This window comes from Gallus gallus, chromosome 3 (assembly GCF_016699485.2).
Source record: "Gallus gallus isolate bGalGal1 chromosome 3, bGalGal1.mat.broiler.GRCg7b, whole genome shotgun sequence".
NCBI lineage: Eukaryota > Metazoa > Chordata > Aves > Galliformes > Phasianidae > Gallus > Gallus gallus.
Window position 1 is genome coordinate 22,909,800 of NC_052534.1, and position 23,755 is coordinate 22,933,554.

Consider the following 23,755-nt stretch of genomic DNA (forward strand, 5'->3'; position numbering starts at 1 on the left):
GTGCAAAATTAAATGGGTGATTCATGTGAGATATGTGAACTGAACAACACATCAAGCTGTTGTACCAGCTGAATTGGCCTGGGTTTCCTCAGCACCATTACAGAAAAGAAATGAGGTGAAAAGAATACATCACTGTGTTATTCCAGCCAAGCGAGCCGTCAACGTATCTCAGGCTCACAGCAAACCAGACCCACTGCGGTGAGCTTTCCATAATAGGCTGAGGCATTTAGCCCCAGAGACAAATCTTTCTTCCTGTGTCCCCTTGAGGCATGGAGGAACTGGGTCCTCTACAGGGTTCCTGAGAGAAGGGGATGCTCAGCACTGGTGGCCTTGTGAAGGCCTTGCTCACCTGATGAGGAACAGCTAGATTCTACCTTCTTCCCCTAAAGGAAGTTCTTGGCCTTACAGACTCATGGACGTATGCAGAGAAACTTGGTAGGCTTGGTGCTAAATGTTGTTGAGTGCAAGGCATGTGGCTGCCTTTGTGCTTAGGTAGTAGCAAGAAAGAACAAGTAAGAGCCTGATGGAAAGGGCCCTTGGTGTACTGATGGACAGTTGGCTGAATATGAGCCAGCAGTGTGCCCAGGTGGCCAAGAGGGCCAATGGCATCCTGAATTGTATTACGAATGGTGTGTTGAGCAGCACTAGGGAAGTAATCCTGCCCCTGTACTCAGCATTGGTGAGGCCTCACCTCGAGTACTGTGGTCAGTTTTGGGCACCTCAGTACAGAAAGAACACTGAGGTGCTGGAGCAGGTCCAAAGAAGGGCAACAAGGATTGTGAAGGGCTGAAGAGAATATGCCCTACAAGGAGAGGCTGAAGGAACTGCAGCTGTTTAGTCCGGTAGCAATAAGAGACCTTATTGCTCTCTTCCAATATCTGAAAGGTGCTTACAATGAGAGTGGGGTTGGTCTCTTCTCACTGGTGAAAGGATGAAGGGAAATGGCCTTAAGTTGCACCAGGGTAAGTTTAGGTTGGATATCAGGAAACGCTTCTTTACAGAAAGGATTGTTAAGCACTGGAATAGGCTCCCCAGGGAGGTGGTTGAGTCACCATCCCTGGATGTGTTTGAAAACTGTTTGGATGTGGTGCTCAGGGACGTGATTTAGCAGAGGGTTGTTAGTTAGGGTCATGGTTGGACTCAGTGATCCTTAAGTTCTTTTCCAACCTGAGTGATTCTATGATCAATAAACATGTTATTTATCAATTCCTCAACATGATTGTTATGCTTCTTACTGAAGGCAAACACAGTAAAAAGTATAGCATATGTTAATGCTTTTTTGCTCAACAACAAGTTTAATATGAGTCAATATGCCCAGGCACCCATGTAGGTCAGTGGTACCCTGGAGTGCATCAAGCACGGCACTGCCAGGAGTTGAGGGAAGGGACTGTCCCACTCTGCTCTGGTATAGCCTCACCTTGGGTGCCACAGTACATAAAGGACTTAAAGCTATTAGAGAGCATCCAAAGGAGGACTACAGAGATGGTGAATAGTCTAGGGGTGAAGAACTGCGAAGAGCTGCTGAGAACCCTGGGCTTGCTCTGCCCAGAGCAGAGGAGCTGAGGGGGGGCCTCATGGTGGCTGCAGCTCCTCACAGGAAGTGGAGGGGCAGCACTGAGCTCTGCTCTGTGTGACAGTGACAGGGCCCGAGGGAACAGCATGGAGCTGTGCCAGGGGAGGGGCAGCTGGGGGTTAGGGACAGGGTCTGCACCAGAGGGTGGTGGGCACGGCCCCGAGCTGCTGGAGTTGAAGGAACATTTCGACAGCGCTCTCAGATGTGGGGTTTGGTTTTTGGATGGTGCTGTGTGAAGCCAGAGGTTGGACTTCATGATCCTTATGGGTTCCTTCCAACTGATTGTATGATTCTTTGAGAAGTGATAATTTAAGCAAATGTAAATGCTCTCAGTTGGGCAAGTGAGAATCCTTAACTTAATCTTCTGTAGGAAATGTCAGCCACCACCTCCCAAGACATGAAAGCTCTCCTCCATTGCCGGTGTCCATCGCATTTATTTCAGTCCAGCCAAAATAGCTCCTAGGTATCATGGGAAGAAGCAATGGCGTCTGAGTTCCTCCTGGACAACACTTGAACCCTGGGCACATTTTGTTTTGTGCTGGAGTTGAATTTGATGTGAAAGGTCTGGAAAAATACAGAGCTGACAGTCTATATACACAACCAGGATTTCAGTCCACAAGGGTAATGAGACCCAAGTACCCAGCCACTTTTTTCATGCCTCTGTCAATTTAAAGTGCATTTTTAAATGAACAGTGGGGTTATTTGGGTCTATTAATTACAGTAATTGTTTCCTGCGTGCAAACCACATGTATGAGATATGAAAGGCGCGTGTGTGTGCGAGGGAACGTTAGTGTGTGTGAGACCAGAGCAGTTCCCCTTTGAAGATTTTTTTTTTGTCCCTGGGGAGGGAGCTTGTAATGAGCAACAACATTTACAGTGAAGACTTCAATGCTCCTTGTTGCCCTATCGTTGCCTTGCCTTTCACGTGGAGATTAAAGCCAGTGGTTGAAGCTGCTCCTCCTTTTCCCATGTGGTCGATATAAATTCTACATCAAATGGAAAGGAGGAAGGGCAGGTTTGGCTGTCAGCAAAAAATGAAGGAGAGGTCTGACAGCAGCAGGAGCAGGGGCTCGGTTCTCATTAATCTGGAGGGCACGAGAATAGTAAAAATAAAACCTGAGGAAGATGCCTACTGTGCCCTTTAAACAGAGAGCCCGTGACTGGCATAATGAGAGGAGCAGCACTGATAAGTATGTGGGGAAAAAATGCTTTTTGTAAGGCTTGCCTATTGGCGGATATGATGGGAAACTCATGCAGGTTTTGATAGTTTATATAAAACTTTGACTGCTGTGGTTTGTGTGTTATGGAAGTACAATAATAATTCTGTAGTTAACCTGTTTTCTATTACAAGTCTCTGCCTTTTAACTTTCATAAGAAAGCCTTCTTTCTGCCTGATTATTATATTTTTTCTTAGCACAAAGTGATGCCAGAAAAAAAGTTGTTTGGGGAAAGTTTGGGATTAATCTGGAATTTTGCAGAGTGTTATTTCCCCTTTTACATCTCCTTTAGCTGCAGTGCCTCATCTCAGCAGCGGCCCAGCTCCTATGTTCCCTTGCCCTTCTCCCCTGGAACAGCCCAGTTCAGAGGGGAGAGGAGAGGGATGGAAAAATGCTCAGCAACGCATCCTGAGAGAGAGCAGCCAGACAGCGTGGCTTTATTGAATTAGGGAAGAGCTATACTGGGAAGAGAGGCAGATCTCCTGAGATAGCTAAGAGCAGATAGCGAGCCCTCGAGCTGTATACATGGTTTGTGCACTGAAGTCAGGGTGCGGTCGTAAATCACCCCTCAAAGGCACTAGGGTTCATAGATGGTCATTCTCTCAGCTTGGTTCCACAAAAAATTGCGTATTCTCAGTACTGTTTTTTAATTCAGCCCTCAGTCCTGTTCACTGCTCCTCCCTGATGTTCCCAAAAGTGTAAAAGCAGGAGGTGCACAGAGACAGTGCAGAGTTTCTCCCCATCCTTGGTTTGGGATGGCTCCTGTGCATGAATGCAGCCAAACTTATTTTCAACGCAGCTGGAACAATAAATGCTCAAAAACCAGAATATTAGCTACTCTAATCAGTGTTTTCTTTCTTCTCAGAGGAAATTTTTATAGGTAAGAATATCACTCCTTTTACCCCTTCTCACCTCATCTGAAGAAGTATGGAAAGGCTTCAAGGTTCAAAGACAAAGCTGTGAAATAAAACTCTCTTTGTTAGCTGAGCCAGAAATTTGAGACACCAGAGAAGATTATTAGAAAAGGGTTAGGTCAGGGTACACTTCAGTTCTATTCAAACATGGAGAATGGAGAGAATAGAGAGTTCTGCACACAGAACTCAGGCTGTACATCAGAGAAGGCTTACATTAGCAGTGAGACCCAATTAAGAGGAAAACACATTTTGCTCTGTCAAAAACCCTCTTGCTGCCTAATATTGTTTATCATCAGTTAAACTATTTCAGGCTTTGCTGTTTTTTAACAACACGGCTTATCATGTTTGAGTCTCTACTGTTTTTGATGAATAGTTGGATCCTTTAAAGCCCATTTTTTTAGCACCAGGTGGCATCTTGTCATGTGAGCACTACATTCCCAAGTTGGTCAAATGAAAGAAGTGGTTTAATCTCAGAGCTGGTGGCCTTCTCCTCAGATACTTAAGCACCTATGCAAAACATTTTTTTAGGAGGTGAAGTCTATGGTTCTGCCCAATGTTCACTCAGGGACATCAATGGCAAGAAAAGTTGTTCTCACCTGGGCTTAGTCACCGCTATAAGGAGGCTGTTGGAGCATAATTTGAGCTGTTTTCTGGGATGTGAGTATTCTGCAGAAGTCTATGCAAATTAGGGGTACCTTCACAGATGCACAGAAGGGTAAAGTTCTTATGAGCTCACTAAGCTCTGGGTATTGGAAAAGGCAAGGCAGAAACAGATTAATTTGGTAGGGAATCTCTGATTAGTTTTACAAGGCGTTCTGGATGAAAGTGAAAAATAAAAAGGACGATGCCTAAAAATTTCACTTGCTTTGAAATACTGCATATTATGAAGTATTTTTGCGATGATCCAGTAATCCACCTAAGTCTTAGATGTAACTAAAATGAAATAGTTAAATTAATTCTTCTAAACGAATAATCTTCGACAAACGTTTGAAAACGAAAGTGTGTGAATAGTGTCTTTGTAAGTGAACTGCATCAGCCCAGTGGCTTGCTATGTTTTGTATTTGCTTTACTAAGTAAGAGAAAAAACAAACTTCAGTATGAGTTGTTTTACATTTAAGCATGATTAAAGGCTCTCGCAGTATCAATGGGATATTAATGAGCAATTATATCTTGAGTTTAAATGGACTGATTATTCTTTTTTTGAGAGAACACCACTGCACAGACAACGCTGCATAGAAATAACATGTCAGTAATATCACACTACTGTACAGATTTTAAAGATAAATTTCCATCTGGCAAGCAGACATTCAGGAAGGAACTGTGGCTTTCACACAGATCAAGTTTGTAAGGGATAAAATACAGCTTGAAGCTTCATTTCTGCTTCTCACTGTTGGCAAATGTAAATATGCTTTAGATGTATCTCAAAGAAATTGAGCACAAACAACAGATATGGAAAAAACTAGTTTCCTCAGCTTGTCCCACTGGAGGTTTAAGACTACTCACATGGTCATCCCAGAGAACAAGAGCCAAACAGAAAACCAAAAGGAATTCAAAAAATGACTACTACAAAGCAAGAAGAAAAAGCTCTGTTAATGCTTTACTGAAAACTTCACCGTGCTCAAAAAACATCAGTTAATTTAACCCCTGTGAGGTAAGATAAATAATAAAAACCACATTTATGAACCAGAAGGCAGGAATCCTATCAAATGATGCTGTTGCTGACTTCATTGGTCTTTTAGAGAAGGTCCCCTCTGGTTTATGTAGAGTTGGGGCTGGTGGCTGTTGTGGTGCGGAGGAGCCTGGCTCTCTTTTTTGTTCTTTTGCCACAACAGTAACCCAGCATTATAGGAAGTAAGATAACGGACTGCTAGGTAGGTGGTCAGCGTAAAGCAGTGTGTAAAACTGAGCTTCACCGTTTGCCTAATGTACATGCCACTGACAGACTTGAATAATGATATTTTCTGTTACTGTAGTAGCATTTGTCCTAAATTATTCAAGGATAGTTTACAAATGATGCACAGCGTAGTTTGAAAAGGAAGGAAAAATACATTTTCATCAGACAAAAAGCATATGGCATTTTTAGCAAACATGCTGTAATCTGGAGTTGTCTTCGCTTCCAAGATTGACGTTTAAGAGTAACTGCTACTTGTAAGTGATGTAAATATTAAACTTAGGAGCAACAGATAAGGCTGACTTAAAGATACAGTTTCAAACTGGAGTGATAGCAGTATTTACCTCATGTGAACTGAAATGAAGAGTCAATCTCTAAATTTTCTATAGGGAAAAAAGCCAAATATTAATATTAAAATATGTTCAGTGGTATTAAACTTTTCAATTTCAAATGCAGGTGAAATCAGTATGCTAGTGTAAATATTATGTAAAACATTTTGTTCTTATTCTTTCTAGGAAGAAAGGTTTCCTAAAACCTGTTTGTTGCTGATCTTATAACATGTCAGCTTTATGTATTAGAGAATAGATTTGACTGGCAGTTACATGCTTACCCACAAGGAAATAGGCAACTACTGATTCATAAGCACCAGTATCTTGTCTTTGAAGTCCACTTGCAACATTTCTGATTAAGCATGATCAGGGTTTCCTATGAGATCTCTTGAGATCTAATGGTTTAAGAAAATGGGTTTTGAAATAGTTACCACTAATAGGTGTTACATAAATGTTTCTAGGGAAGAGGATACATTATGGATATTCCCTTATTTTCATTCAGCATTGCCTCTCCAATGGCCACTGTAGATTTGTTCTTCATTTTGGAGAAAGCTGATTTATATGCTGATTATGTCAGTGTGGTTCACCGAAATGAAGGCTGTTTTGAAAGGGAACTGGTAAGTGTGGATGACAGCTGTCAGCAGTTCCTTGTTGGATCTACTGTTTTAACCATTTTTTTCTCTTCTTTTCCCAAATCAGTGATCAAGTATTACCATTACAGTGTTGAGGTAGAAACACCTTCTTCTAAGAGAAACAGACTTGCAGTGCAGAGCTTGGAGATGAGGCACCTGTTAGTTATTTGCTCAATCAGTGGCAAATTGGGATCTGAATTCAAAATAATTCCCCTTTTCAGCTGCGAGAGTTCTTCAGGAAATGGGATTACACTGAATTTAGAAATGCTGACCGTTTAAGCCAGTGCAAAACTAAAATAGATGTGTCAGTCTGTGGCAGTGGAATTGCTCAGCGCTTGGCTCTGGGGAAACAGGATCTTTTGCTTCTGGATCCCAGGCTGGAGTCCACTGCAGGTCTGCCTCTGAAAATAGCTGCTCTCTGATAGCTTATTGCCTGTTGATGTGGAATGAAGTCTGTGCCTTCAGTGACAGCTCTTCATCGTAAAACTTACCTGTGCCATGGGAATTAACTGACACTTAAAGGTCGAATCTAAAATTGGGCTCAGCATCTGTTCTCACGGTACCTTTGGCATTGGGAACGACTTTCATGGGGATGACCTTATTTAGATCCCTTAGACTTGAGGCATCCCTTCATCCATCACGTGCAGGTGCTCAGTTTCACATAGGCAGGGGAGGCTTGAAGCAGTGCTGGAGAGCATTTGGCGAGGGCACACAGCAGCTCGCGTGCAGGCAGCTTTTGGCTGAAGGGCAATGATAGTGCGTGAGGCTGTCTGTAGGGAGCCAGATGGGGAGAGAGGCTGACATCTGCAGAATGGCTTGGATGCAGTTCAGACATTTGCTCAAATGGAAAAAAGGATTTAGCTAGGGACACTCAAGGTAGAAAATTTATCTCTGGTTGAGCATTGGGCTTCAAAATGAAGGGGGGGAGGAACAGTCAGGGCTTTCTTCCTCTGTATCAAACAAGGTAGGGCTGGCTCTGTCAGGGAGGTGAGGTGGAGCAGGTAGGTCAGCAGATCCAGTTACATGTCAATGCAGATGGTGACTAGGCTGGGTATAGGGTGTAGTTCTTAGATCAGATGTGCTTGTTCTCTCTGCTGGAAGCTGGAAGTACTCAATGGATCTGAAAATGTATTGACCTATTTAGAAATTTGAGCCTACATGAACTTGCCCAATTTTTGCTAGCTGAATTTTGATGTTTAGTCCTAGAGATCCTTATTTATTTACTTATTTATTTATTCACTAATTTATTTATTTTTGTAGCCACTTACTGAATTACTGCAGGGTATAATTTCTAGAAAAAAATAAGAGCTTGAAAAATCAGTATTTGCCAGATCACGTGATTTTTTTAGTACATATATATTTAGATCCCAAGATTTCTTATAGTTCTGCATTGTTAACTGTCTGTGCAGTTAGTAATGTTTGTAACTGTAAGTCGCTCTTGAAAGCTGTGAAGGAATACAACATTTATTAGTGTGGTAGAATGTGCAGTACGAATAGCGATCCTGTTTTCATACAGTGGCTGTGCTTTCAGACTTGTTTTCTGCAGCTCACTGTGTACAAGGAAGGTGATCAAATCAGCATGAATACATGAGAGAAAGCTACATTTGGTGTAGAAATGAATATTATTTGCAACACATTCAGATAAAGCAAGATTTCCAAATTTTTGTTTCTTTGCTACCTCTTCAGTGTTGTATTTTGGGGTTTAATGAGTGTTTAATGATACATGTTCTAATTGCAGTAGGCCTTATTCAAAATGTGCAGTAGGGCAGTATTAATGTTAATATGCTATGCGAAACCAAATTCCAAGTGGTGCTCTCTGTAATTGGGCAACACGCAGAAGACAATTTTACTTTCTTCTCCTCTTTAACTGTTGGTCTAGTCTGGGTTCCTGAGGTACCAGGCTTGTAAATGTCTCTGCACCAAACTTAGTGGTGAAATTGCTGGGATTGCTGCTTGCAGACATTTAATTTTCTTAGCTTTTACCAGAACTGGTGGTTACTTATTTGGAAGTCTCGGTCATGGGAAGTTATTTGATTTAGGGGGCAGTCCTTGCAATATGTGATTACTGCTGAATATCCCTTGGCTCCTTAGGAAATATCATAATTAATACCATTTTCTTGATTAGCTGATTCATAATTAAGTTTAGCGTACAGCATATGTTTATTTCATTTGATTTAGTTTTGTAATAAATCTTTTAGATTATATATCACATGTCAATTAGCTTTGAAAAATAGAAACAGATGCAGTATATGTTTTAGAAAAGAAAAAGGGTTAAGATCATTATGGGCTTCAACCCATGACAGGTTGAGGAATATCTTTTTTGTCAGTGGAAGAACAATCTGAGCCCTCACAAAATTATACCCAACCCATGTGTGGAGGGTGGTGGTGGTGAAAGTGGAAAACTGGGGAGAAAGAGGGGGGCAACTTGGGCAAAGAAAGGATTTAATTATATTGGAATTAACTCTAGATCACTCAACTGGACTGAAACAAAATTAATTATAAAACATTTATTTTGAAGAAGCTGAGCCAGAAAAAGCACAATGCTGCCAAATAATATTTAATAATTGTATTCAAAATTAGAAAAAGAAGCCTTTGGGACTCTCAGTAGATCATTGAAACCAACTGCTCTTTTGATGAAGTACGTGTCTTTCCCAGATTAAATTACAAGTGCTGTCTCATGTTCTCATGAGATTCTTTAAACCCATACTACATTATTTTAGTAAAGGCAAAACAAAAAGAATTAATTGGTGATCACAGACTTTCTAAGAAGGAGTAGAGGAGAGTTTTAATGAGCAGTTACTCAACTGTCTGCTCCACACTGCTTTTCCCCAACCTGAGCCTCACACTTTCTACGGTACTGGGAGAAACTACTTTTCTTGAACAATTTCATATTTCCTGGCCCTGCTTATGTCTTGTAAGTGATGACGTGTCTTAGAAAATAGAGCAACAGAAAGAGAATGACGGTTGAGTGAGTTGGGAAAAACACAAGGAAACCTTTTCAAAGAGAGAATGGATGTGTTTACCTTTTGCTTTGGCTTCAACCACGTCTAGACACAGCTTTACATGCTTAATGGTAACTGCAGAGCCCTGGGGAGAGCCGCCTCTCTCATTAATGCCCAACACTAATGCCTCCTACAGCTATTTTCTCCAAGGAGGTGTTACATGGTGCCACCAAAACTGCCAGAATCAAGTTTGGCAGGGCCTGGTAGGGCTCATTTTGGCTTCTTGGAAACAAAATTTTACAAGGTACTTATTTGTTCTGCCAAATGCCCCTAGTCCTGGGACAGGATGTTCACAGACTATACAAACCCCGTTCCATGGGTACATATTCACTGTTAACAAATTTTAAGCCATTCTTTGGTGTTTATATTGATTTGATGACTGAAGCTTTCTGAGATGTTTTGCGTGGTGAATTGAAATGCAGTTGCAAATGGAAAAAATGTTAATTGGATTGGACAGCTCTGTGTTAGATTTCAGGTGCCCCACAGCTGTGAGCCTTTTTTTTCTTTTCAACAGTGTTTTAGTCAAGAAGTGGAATTAATAGTAGGTTTATCTTAACATTTCTGATTTTTCTGGCTTTGCTTGACCAGTCTGAGACTCCCGCTGGGAGATAATTGAAGTCCCTCCTGGGAGAGTTTCTGCAGCAAAACTGTTTGCTTTTCTAGTTTTCTTTCTGATGGGCCTCTTAAAAATTGACAGAGATGTGGTTGGATGTGTTGATCAAGTTTTAAAAGGGCTTTAGGTGATGAAGACAGATCAAATAGCTGATTTGGAATAATACCTGGTGCACTCTTTTTGGTCAAAATCAAGTATTGTTTTGTTAGATTTTTAATGTCAGATTTGTACATTTTAGTTTATTTTATTATTTTTTAATTAAATTGTTAGTCCGATTTTCATGTTTCACATTCCATTAAAACATTTCTTGATAACATTTGCTGTGTAGGGTATGTAATGTGTGGAATAGTTTGGAGGATGGAAAGATTAATCTGGCACTTCCAGACTGGTGCCTTTTACATTTGTCATGGGAACTATCCTCACAGGGACTGTTGTTCAAGATGTTTCCTCTGTAGAGAGTTTTACAGTGACTACTGCATATTTTGGCAAAGAAAAGCCAGTGATAACTCTCCTGACTTTGGCTCTACATACAAATGCTAAATATCTGTCTGAAGTTTAGACTGGGAACTCTCATTAAATTTGTAGGGATCTGGGAGCTTTTCCTTGGTACTAGATCTGTCTATCATGGCAATTTATGGTCTTAGAAGCCTTTGTGATAATAACTGCAAAACAAGGTGAAAATGAGTGGAAATAAAAATTCAGGACTCAGGCTGATAATTGCTGATTAACACCTCATCTGTGAGCACTTCAGTCAGTGTTCATGGCTCTATTCTTGTCCAACAGTTTAACTCTATGTGGCTAAGACCACAGAGTACACTGGAAGCAGATAATTTCTTTCCCTTAATTCATAATATTTTTTGTTGCAAATTAAATTCTGTGAATCAGAAAAATATGATAGAAAAATAAAGCTGAGAATTGAAGAATAAGATGGAGAATCATAAAAAAAAAAAAACCACGTGTCTTGGTCCTAGATCTTGCTTTCCAAAGGAGCAACAGTGCTTCCCTACAGGTAGAGGATCAAGTCTCCTGTTCGACTTCTGGCCATTGAATCAACAGGACATGGATAACATTTCAAGGATATTTTTAAAACCTATAACTACTTGGGGAGCCCAGCCATTCTTGCACATATCAGATTATCCCAGCTCCCAGAGGTAGGTTCAGACACAAAGCAGATCCCAAATGACTTCCTCCAGGGAGCACGGGGCTTGGCTACTGCCTGTTCCTGCCACCTCATGATCGTCCCAGCCCTGCTCCTCCTAGGTACTTGCTGTATTATATACATTGCAATCAGTACAAGTAAATCTATTACCATGGCCATTATAACAGCAATAAAACGGCTATAGAGAGAAAGTAACACTACATCACTGACGACTTGCCTTTGAACACGTTCTCAAAGATATAATTAAAACCACCAAGAGCTTATTCCAAAGCCAAAGTTTGTAAGTGATGGGTCTGGAATCATGCCTATTGCAGGAAGGCTAATTAAACCATAAATAAAACTTTTTTTTTATTTTAGCCAAACATTATGACCTTCAATAAAATTGTTTTTACAACCAACTGTCAATAAATCATCCAAGAAAGCTAGTGAGAAATGTTCTGTGAGCACTTCACTTCTGCGAATTTCATTAGCTGCAGTTTATTTGGTTTTGTGAGCTATGATGGTTTTTAAATCTCAAATTAAAAGCTCCGAACCATAAAAACTAATTTGAGAACATTAGCATCTCAGTCTTTGAAAACGAGCCTCTCTAATTGCAGAAATTAGTCAAGATTGTATAGTGATCAAGAGGTCATTAAAAAAAAAATAGTGCATAGGCAGTGCTTGGTTCAGCTACAGCAGGTCCAGAAAAGCTCTTCTGAGTATACCCTTAGTGACAGAAAAATTATCTTTGGGCAGATTGATTTTAGAGCCTTTTAATCTAGTGGTTTGATTTCTCAGACACTGGTTTTCTGGCCTTACTTATTCTCCTGTATGCATCAGGCTTTTTGAATTGGGACACGTGCAAGAAGTTATATTGCATCTTGTAGTATTGTGTATGTAGTGATGAAGTATGGGGTAACGTCAATAGGCTTTATTTCAGGAACTCTCTTTGTTTTGCATTCTTAAGGCTCCTGTACTACCTCATGATAATTACAAATATTTGGAGGAAATATACTACAGTGCTTGATTTGTGGCTTTGAGATGGACATATTTTAAAACTAGGCATTTTTATTAGATTGGTACCAGAAAATGAAGCTGTTAGCTTTCTACTCCTCTGTCTCGTAAAGCTCTCCTAAGTTGCAGAGTAGGTTCATTTTGTGCTTTAGAAAAATCTAAAAAGCCTTCAAACATGAATCTGATGAGACAAGGTATCAGTTCTTATTCTTATGTTCTCATTTCTTTTTGGAACGTAGGTTTCCTCAAATTTCATTTTTACTCTCCATAATTCTTACACTCACTGCTCATCTGACTTTCTATAGCTCATTTATCTGGGATATAGATCATAAAAATCAGATATACCTTGCTGAGCAGTGCATAGCTTCCATGCGTTCTTGTTTATACAGTTGCTGACATCTCACACAAACAGCTCCGTTCTGCCCTGTGGTTTACAGCCAGAAGGTCCCCTGGAGTTCAACTGTAAAGTGTGATTACTCCCTCTCTCATGTTTGGTTTCAGGGTCTCTAAACTTTTAGAATTGTAGAATGGATCATTTAGGCTGGAAAAGACCTTCAAGATCACCAAGTCCAATGATCAACCACACAGTCCCATTGCTAGAGCATGTCCCTTAGGTGCCAGAGCCACACATCTCCTGAATACTTCCACCACTGCCCTGGCCAGCCCGTTTCAGTGCTTGGCCACCCCCTCTGTGAGGAAATTCTTAATCTCTAGTCTAAACCCTCACTGGTGTAACTTGCGTCTGTAAGTGAACATTTAATCAGAAGCTGAAGGGGAACACAAGACTTTCTAGTGCATATTTTTTACTATCAGATTTTTAAAACTACCACTTTTCCTGTACTCTCCTTCTATTTTTCTTCAAGACCACTTATATGACTTGCCTTTACAAAGTGTGTTCCCCCAGCCTGGTAGTACATATTATGGCTTTGTTATGTCTGAAAGAATCAATATTATGTTTACATTTCTCATACGTGTATTTAGTGAGATTGGTGTCATAGCTATTCTGATTATCTTTAGTGTATTCAGACTGAATTTCAATTAACACAATGTTTTGTTTGGTGTTTATTTATTATTATTACTATTTTTTCCCTCAGGCATTTGATTATACAATTTGTAACTGTCATTTAAATGCTTTGGAAAAATAATTTGAAAAACGGGAAAAAACCTAAAACCAACCCCAAAATAGGATATTTAGATGTCATCTCTGAAACTTACCATGAGAAAAACAAATTAGTTCTAAGGAAGATGTAGGCTACTGATGAAAGCAGAAGAAATCCGAATGTATAAATATCACTTACCTGAGCTCCATGAAACATACACGTGTCTGCATGCGCACACACAATGATAATGCTGATCTGGACATTTTCCTTCTGGCTTCATTAATCAACTAGCTAGTTACTCTGAACTATTTCACTTCAGCTTCGCAGATCTGTTTTATGTATGTAATTTTTTCAGCTCTTATTTTGCTTGAGGTTTTTAAATATTACTTGGCTTGCCCCTCTATTCTTGAGTGGTTGGATAAAAAAGTAGGTTACAGACCCCCATGGACTGATCTAATGCAAGCATGCAGATGTTTTTCCCTTTTCTTGGGTCACGTAGTGCATTCAGTTTAAAAACAGTAATTCCAAAAGAAAAACCTCTGAGACAAAATACCAATCTCATATAGTAGTAGGCATCCCTTTCTACAGCCATTTGTCAAATGTGGCAACCATAAGCACTTTCAGATGCATAGCTCCTATTTAGTTCCCATTAATTAACAATTTGAATTTATATAACACTTTCCATATGAAATACGCGTCTTAAATATCAGAACTGCCTTGATGAGCAGTGTATGGTTTTCACAAGTTCTCTGTCTAGCGGTCTATTTATCTCTTTTTGAAGTTATTTGTGTTTTTTAAAATTTTAAATAATGAAGATTTGACTCTTCCAAAGATACCAAATAGAAAAACACTTTTCAGATTTTTTTTTCCACGTTGATTTAGCAGGTGATCCTAAAAAGTGGGCGTTCCCTGTGCATTCAGGGAAACTGTCAGTGAGAAAATGATGTCACTCCATAGGACCCTTGCTCTGTGTTATGACCTGCCTGCTGGAATTTTCTACAAAACTCATTTCCATTTCATATTTTATCCTTTAGCATCAGTGGAACTACTCTGTCCATTATAAATCTTTGTTTTTTTTTCCTCATTGAGTGGCATTGTCTTGCAACAAAAAACTCAATTCCTAAAAGAGACAGTATAAATATTAATTGTAAATTAAGTAGAAGGCAACATCCACTACGTGCATAAAGCTTGAGGGAGATGAAATGCAAGGACTTCCAGCAGCAATGTACGTGTCCAAGTTTTTGTGTGTCAGTCTGAGTTTAAGATTTCACCTGAGGCCTGGTACCAGGGCAGGAGGAACCCAGCACTTTTAATGAGTAAGTGATTCCTGATAGCTGCAGGCTCATTGCAGTTGCACTATTATAAGAAGTTACCTTCTGAACTTTCTGAATTGATGCTCTTTCATTGCATTTTTACCCAAGAGCAAAGTTTTTAACTGCTGAGTTAGTACCTATTACTTCATACGTGCTCCGTTATTTGCCCTCCAACCTAAAGTGAAAGTAGGAGTTCTGTAGACTGCTAAACAGTTGCTGGATTGTGGGAGTGCTCAGGGTAAAGCCAAGATACCAAACACCTGTTTTTCACTAAACTTGAGGATGTTGGGTAGGTCAAGAGGGGAGCTGCGGGTTAGCTCATTTCACTGTAAAGCAATGAAAGCCATAAAATATTATGAGCAGAAAGCCACCTGTTCCTGAATTAGTACTTGCTGTCTAACTTTGTGGTTTAAATTGAAAGTTCAGTACCTAGGCAGACTGTTTTCCTTTTACTCAGGCACAGCCTGTCAATTGGTACGTTGCCTTCACAATCAGCTCCATCTTAAAGGTCTTTGAAAAACATAAAAGCAGGTGCACACATGCATCCCTTCCTCTCCCAAGCACAGCACTATCAGTAATGCTACTTTTCTGTAAACAAAGCATAAAAATCAGATGAGTGTCAGAAACTAAATCTGATACCAAAGTACTAGGGAAGATTTTCAGAAAGATAGATCCATCACAATGAATGGCTGAGGCAGGACTCCTTGATTTCAGCTTCAGGTGCTGTATTTTACAAATGCTTTCCAAGCAGTAGCTCCCCTCTGGTAGCCTCATAGCCTTTCTTTCTTGGACAGAAAAGCTGATGGTCTCGGTCTGTACTTCCAGGTGCCAGTATGGAAAAGCATCAGTATTTGTATAATTTGAGATTCTGTGTTTGAGCTTGGAGCATTTTTGGTATTTGTTTCCTTTTTTCATTTTTTTTTTCCACTGACAACATATTGATTTGTACAGGTTCGAAATGTAAATGTGGAAGAAAATGTGCCGATCTTACAGAAGAGCCACATACATGATGAGAAGTGTTCTGTAGTACCAAAGGGCAGGATGCCATCATCCCCTTACTACACTGACCAAAAGACAGCTTAATGAAAGCAAGAAGAACAGCCAAAAGTGGGTTTATTGCAGCTGGTAGTTCCTGAGATGCTTGCAGAGGACGGGATACTATAAACTGATTTACCCTGTCTTGTTCTAAAGATGATGTCAGTGTGGTTGACTCTCAGGGACTTAAGGACTAAATGCTCTGCATGGCTTAAAAGAAATCTCTTTTATTGCATATCCTCAAACTTCCGTTCTTCCAAAAATGCTTGCTGATAACCATCTCAAATGATCAAATAATTGTAGAATATCCTGAGTTGGAAGGAACCCACAAAGATCACCCACGTCCAACTCCTGGATCTGTGCTGGATCACCCAAAATTCAAACCCTTTATCTGAGAGTGTTGTCCCAACTCCAGCAGGTTTGGTGCCGTGCCCACTTCCCCTGCTTTCAGGGAATAACCTTTTCCTAACACCCAACTTGACTCTCCCCTGACACAGCTCCATGCCTTTCCCTTGGGCCCTGTTGCTGTCACAGAAAGCAGAGCTCGGTGCTGCCCCTCTGCTCCCTCTGAGGAGCTTTAGGTTGCCATGAGGCAACCCCACAGTCTGATCTTCTCTAGGTTTGCCTGTACCCGGGTTTCTCTAGGCTTGCCAGCACTTGCTATTTTATACTGTATGCACTTGGTGATTGCCCAGCCCTCTAGTCTGTCAAGAGCTCTCTGCAAGGCCTCTCTACCCTTGAGGGACTCAACAGCTCATTCTAATTCAGCTGCAAACTTAGTATGCATGTCAATCTTGTGTCCACATCATTCATGCAGATGCTGAAGAGAACTGACCCTGGAATGGAGCCCTGTGGAACCCCACTAGGGACAGGTCTCCAGCCTGGCATAACCTCGTTTGAGCCAGACCTGTCAGCAAATTGTTTTACCTACTGTATAAGGTATTTGTCTAGCTGTACACAGGACATTTTGTCCAGAAGGATACTATGAGAAACCATTGAGAGATTTACTGAAACTCAAAAATATTACATCATCTGGCTTCCCTTTGTTAATTAGGTGAATAACATTGTCATAAAAGGAAATTAAGATAGTTAAACAGGACTTATCCCAGAGAGAGAAAGGAAGAGGCAGAGGTATTGGGGCAATGATTCAGATCTCATAGGGCTGAGGGACACGATTTTTAGATATGCTTCCAGCAGTAGATATGGCTTGTACAGTCACTGTGCAGAGAAGGTTGGGTCAAGGTCCCTTTTAATGTCCTCATGTGAAAATGATGCGTCCTACAACTGGGACTTAGTAGTTGTGGGAGGATTGGGAATCTCTGCTTTTTAGCTCCACAAGAAAGTTTGTGCCAATGAAATGATGTTCTCATCGCTCATCTTCTGGTGGACTTTTCTTATCAGGAAACATGAAAGAGGAGCTTTATCTTTAGTAGAAAAAAAAAAAAACCTCCATGTTTTTGAAATGTGATATATTGGGTTTAAGGAATAGCCGTATGAAGTTCAAGCTCGCATTACATCATCTTTACTGTTAACATATATTTGCCAAGCAATATGACATGCTCAGGAGAACCTTAGCTTGGCTGAGTTTCAGTGGTTTGATATTTTCACATTTCTCTGTGTTTTTAATCTTTTTTTATAATATTTCTTCAGAGAATGCTCTAAGCTTTAGTCTCGCTTTGATTCCTCTTATTCTGTTAGTTATGTGTGATTTAAACTGCAGGATCAAGTAAGACAATAACCAGGTTAGCTTTTCAATCAAAAGAAATGAAAAGAAATAGAATGGTTAGAAAACTGGAAAGGATTGTCTCAGTCTCTGTAAGAACTACACATAGATATTAACTGATGGATTTTAATGCCTGTATTTTAAAGTTGGCTTATATGACTTTTATTGGAAAAGCCTTAGAAAAAACTTTAAAATCCCCCCCAAAATCACAGAAAGATTAATGAAGTGGCTATTTGATTTAGTATTTGTACAGGTTGATATTTACCAAAAGCAAAACCTCATATTCTTCTCTGCATACTCCAAATCCACTTACTCAGTTTCTGTGATAGGGCTGTCAACCATTTCCAAAGCTCTGTGGTAGTACTGATTATAATTCTTTTGATAATCTTTTCTCTAATAAGCATAAATAATCATGAACTTGTTTGGTACTAGCATGGATGCTGTAAATATTTCCAGGGTATTCCATCACTTAGGAGAAACAGTCATAGATCTGACTAAGACTGAAGCAGCAACATAACTGTGGATGAAAATTTGAAGGAATCCCATCCTGTGTTATGAAAATGAGTGCTGTCATGTATTCTAATGTGAAATAGAGCAGGAGAGTGGCAAGTGAGACCATGCAGGAGATGAAAGACTGACACCAAGCTCAGAGAAGGCTCCCCATAGTGTCCTGGGGGCTTGCCAGGGCTCCAGGCATTGTGTTCAGAGTGGAAGCCCCCCTGCCTACCAAATGGCAAAATAGGAACTCTGCTCTTTAAAACTACTGAAGTGACATATTTCTCCATAGCTGCATCAAAAATAAAGCCTGTATTGCAGTTGCTGAGGGGCAGTTTCAGCTCTGCTATTGATTCATTTTGAGGAAGATTTTCCCCTTTGCATTTTGTTTTTTTGCTTCTTGAAGGTCCAGGTGTTTACATTTAGCCTAGGGTAGCAGGAAGGCTTAATATACTTCACTTTCCTATTTTCTATGAAACGGGCTATTATTTTTGCAATGATTGTATATGATCTTTGCACTGCAGAAGTATAAAATGTCAGATTCTGGGCACCTACTCAAATTGAAGGAACATGGCAGCTTTTTAATGAGTCCAAATATTGGGCTGTGTGATTGTTTTAGTTTTGTGATTTAGGTCAATTAAATCCTATTAGAACACAAACAAAAGCAATCATTTAAATATTTCTGTAGGTCTTTAACTGTGGTTTAATGTTTTTTCCTAAACAGCTTCTTCTAATATCTTTAATTTGCAATATTTTTGCTGGTGCCAATTGTTCTACGAAAGCTTTGCAATGAATGTAAACCGCAGTGGTTTGTTCATTACACTACATGCCTACAGATTTCTTTTTCTCTGTAGCTATGCTGTATGATTTTATGTGAAATTGATTCTGTACAACTGTAACTAATAGCATTTTCCTGGAAACCATCAGAACATCTTGTACCAATGTTTACAATAAATACGTAAGAAGAAACTGATATCTATCTCATGGTTTCCAGGAAGATGTGAATTAATGCAACGTAAGCCTCTGACCATCTTCCAAAGGGAAAGTTTGGGTTTTCTTTTGTTTGTATGGAAACTTGTCATGTTCTTCGAATTCCCTTGATATTTTTTTTTCAAACTTCAGAGCCTTTTTTAACATTGTCCATCCATCGGACATGCTGGTCTTATGTTCTGCCTGGGAAATGTTAATTGAACAATTCTGAGCTCAACTCCCCTCCTTCAAATTCTTTGTAAAAATACAGCTGTTAATAACGTTTATTTGGCTTCAATTTAGATATGAAAAAAAATCCATTTCAGGAGGTTACTGAAAAAAGGTTTAGACTTAATATGTGTTCCCCACATATTAAGAGCAATGGCATGTGCTGTAAAGAATAAAAACCACAACACACAGACATCGGTCCTCATGGGCTAATGGAAATCTAGACCTGATTAAAAACCCATTTCATGACTTTTTTATTGCAGGGGTGGGTTTGATAGCTGTCAGTGTACAGGAAAATAGCACATCTGGAATCTTACTGTGTACTTGTGCTGGCTGGTATAACTCAACCTGTGTGTCAGATTTTTTTATTTTAATAGCCAAGATTTATTTGGTTTCTATTAATTTTTTAAAAGTCTTTGGTAAGTATGCTTATTAAGTACTAAATTTTTACCCTTCACAAATTAAAAGCTATATTTTAGTAGTGAGCAGCTTCCTTTAAAGAAAAGTAAGAAAGTCAGAAGTACGCTTTAGTAATGCGGAGAGTAAAGTTATTTGGTTACGAACGCACCCCAGTGGGTTCCCAGGGATGACTATTTTGCAATCTGTTTAATGAAAGTTGCATTTTTCTCGTGGCATTTATATCTAGTTATGGGAAGTCTAAAATGAGATATTGAACAAGTAGCAGGCTCTTTGACTCACAGTAATATCAGGAGTTTATTTTCCCATTAGGACAGTGTATACGCTTAGGAAGTTGTAAATATAGTTTAAAAACGTTCAGATTTGCTTGTAAAATATGAAACTTCAATAAAGAAGAGTCTTGTTTCCTAAGCGGTGCTTTGGAGGAAAAAAAAGGAACAGAGCTACAGAGATCAAGAACTTCGATGCTGCTTTTGGTATCAGATCTAACCAGAATTTTAATTCAGTATACGTATTTTGTAATCATTCTTGAGTTAAGAGCAAGAGCAGAGCAATAAAAGTAATTTGACACTCCCCACATCCTTAGATTTATTGTCTAGTTAAATTTTTAATACTGCCTTTTCAGAGCTTCTCTAATTACTCTGAAGATATATATATATATATGTATGTATGTATATATATACACTCACATACATGATCTAAAATCAATGATGGTCTGCATGTTGCTTGTCTTGGTTGGTCCTAAAAATGCCCAAAGATTGAGCTATACATATAAGCTAGTAGCGTTTTGGATAATTTACTCCACAAAATCATTCAAGCTCTGTCCTACTTGGCAAAGCCGCAATGTTCTACAGTTCTTGCAGGTTAGAGTTACCAGCTGAAGTTGTAAGTCTTCAATGGGAAAATAGCCAGAAGGGGATACATTCTAATCACGTTCTATTATCTTCAAGATAGCAGTGTTTTTGAAGCAAATTACTCGCTGTTTATTAGATTTATATACAGTATATGTGGACATACATTTAAGTGTAATTCCAGTGTTAAAATGACTAGCTATAAAAGTCATAACAAAAGACCTCAGAACGTCACTACAAAGTGCCCAGAAAAGTTCAGCCAATTCATTTAGCTGACATGAAGAGAAAGAAAAATACCTTTTTTTTCATGGCGGGGGGATGAAACCACCTACAGGAACACTCATCTATCAAGTAGTCATAACCTTGACGTAGCAAAATGTCCACCAATTTTAATTGGACAAAAACCAAGTTAAATGCTTGCATGTGAGATATCTGGGCATTTTGTGCAGTCCTATATTATTTGTCCACAAATATGGCGGTGTTTACAATTTCTTAAAGGCTTCAGAGCAGAGTGCAGTTGTGACTTCTCAGATAATTATTCATGTTTTACAAAATGTATGGTGTGCATTTCTTAGTATCTTAGGAAGAATTATGCATGAGGATTAAACAATACTTGTCAAAATAAATGAGAAACACATACATTATGAAAAAATAACCGAGATTTTGGGTTTCTGACCAAGAAGAAATTTTCAGAAGTCTCATTTTATTTTATGATGCTGTGGTCAGTGGAATTGAGAGAGATTTTGGTGTTGTTTGTTTGTTTTGTCCTGAGGTGCTGAACGACCCTGGCTCTGATTTGTACTGGCCTCCAACCTGGGCTTTTTCTCTGCTTTCCTATCTTTTACTGACTTCTTTTAAGAGGTCTACAGCTAGAAAGAGAAAATGTTGATAAACAAGGGCTGCTTTACCAGGCAAGATCCCCCACATGTCCACTCTTTAACCCCTTAATCAAATTGAGCAAGGTATAAAGTTACTGACAGGCTTGTGGACTTTGAAATTATTGCAAGGTATCTTTTTCTTTTCTTTTTTTCCCATGTGCAGCAATGAACTCCTCTGCTGATTTTTGTCAAGTAATACCAACTTGTATAAAATTTTGCAGTTTAGTTGAATAGTGTCCGCCCAGAGTCAGCACTCCATGTTTAACCTGAAAATAGGATGAAGATTAAATAGGTAGTACACAGTAGGAGGTATGTTCCACGGTGTTTTCTTGAGACATGGATCTGTGTTAACGAACCAAGGAGTGTTGTTTTGTGAGACACTCTCTGCCAAAATTTTGCAAGATTACAAGCAGAAGGAGAGCTGGTTTTTCACATGGTCTGATAATGTTATGAAAAGGTGGAATGAGTTTAAACTAAAAGAGTGGAGATTTAGGTTAGATGTTTGGAAGAAATTCTTTACTCAGAGGGTGGTGAGGCCCTAGTACAGCTGCCTAGTGAAGCTGTAGTGCCCCATCCCTGCAGGTGCTCAAGGCCAGCTTGGATGAGGCCCTGGGCAGCCTGAGCTGGGGGAGGGCAGCCCTGCCCACAGCTGGGGCTTGGAACTACATGATCTTTAAGGTCCTGTCCAACCTAAGCCATTCTGTGATTCTATGAAAACCCTGCTGGTGTGCTCTGCTTCCTATGTAGCCATAAGGCTGGGTGGGCTGTTTTCCTTCATAACTTTGCTGGGTCAGAGCAGAGAGAAAAGAGTCAGTTCTGCTTCACAGATCATGGCAAGTAGCTGTCATCAAGGCAGCCCTGCTGGGCTTATCTAGTATAGGTCAGCAATACCCGGCCTGGAAGAATTGATGCTGATGCAGGATGGGTGGCCTGAGCTCAGTAACCTAACAGGAAGTAGGAGGTCACCCTGCTCCTGTGCAGTACCATGATCCCAAGGGCCATGCATGGAGCCTCTGTGCTCTGCAGGCAGTTTTGGTGGAAATCTCATGCCAGGTGTGACCTTTACCACTAGTGAATGTCACTCAGTGGGCTGCTGGTCACTAATAAATCAGAACTGTGTTGACTTTACACATGCTATAATTCTGTGGCGAATGAGGTCAAGTCATTTGCCATTGCTCTGGGATGCTTGCAAAGATCCATCAAGTTTGTTTTCTTCTATATCCAGATACTGTACATTTGGCAGTGTTTGCACAAGCAGACCAGTACTGTTAAAGATGTGAAAATATTCCCATAGGATGGCAGATCTCATGTAGATTCCTGGGATTTAAGTAGAGGAGAGAGCCTAAAGATAACCTCTTAGCCATCTCTTTCAGCCATTTTCACATCAAACTTACAGACTTGAATTCCACCAAAGCTTATATTTTTTGACATTTGGTTTTCCTATTCAGACTTCAAGTGACAAGGAATATATTGTGTCCTCAAGTAGACTATTTTAGTTCTAATTTACCTCCCTAGTAAAAATGCACATTATTTTTCAGTCAGATGTTGTCTGTTCTAGCTTGGACTTTTTCATATCCTTGTCTACAAACTTAAAGTAGTCTGAGTGATTTATGAGAAATATTTTTGGCATGGATGAGCTTATAAATGATGACCAAGTCAAGCATTCAAATTATCTTAGATAGTTTTGAATTTCTATAGTCTTTCAGGAAAAGACAGGTTTTCCAGCCACAGAACTATTCCTCTAACCTCTTTTTGAACTGTTCCCAGTTTCTGAACACCTCTTTTAAGTACAAGTCTGCTAGAGAGCTCAGGCTCAAAGGTACAGCAACTTTGTCCCATGTTTTTTTAGTACTCCTTGTAACTTACCTTGCAATGCTAAGATGCCTCAGAGTACAAAATAATTTTCCTTTAAAAAACTGGGATCTTTGTAAGCCTTACAGAGCTCTCTTTCAGGACGGTAATTCTCATCATTACAACTGTCACATCATATTTACTGCTGTCACTGTTTTCTGTTAAAAATGATGAAGCAGTGCAATGTCTGAAATTGTTATCCTCATCCTTGGTTCAAAATGTCTTATGTTTCCTAGCAGACGCTAAAATAGAAGTAAACTAAGGAGGGCTGAAACTTTGGCAACCCTGAAAAGCAAGAGCAGAAAATTGCTGCCTACTGACAGTAATGTGAAAGAGGAGACAAGGATGACAAATGCGAGTCTGTGAGGGAGACATCTCAAGACATAGCCATAGAAAGCTCTTGGGTAGAGGAGGGATTGTCTTGTGTCCCAGTATGGAAAGTTTGGTTGCGTGGGCCACAACTACAGGTCTTGCTTGGTAAAATACAGTTGAAAGAAAGAACACTTTCAGCCACCCAGCTGAAGCAGGTTTTCTGCTTTCAAAAATGGCATAATGGCATGACAAGCAATGTT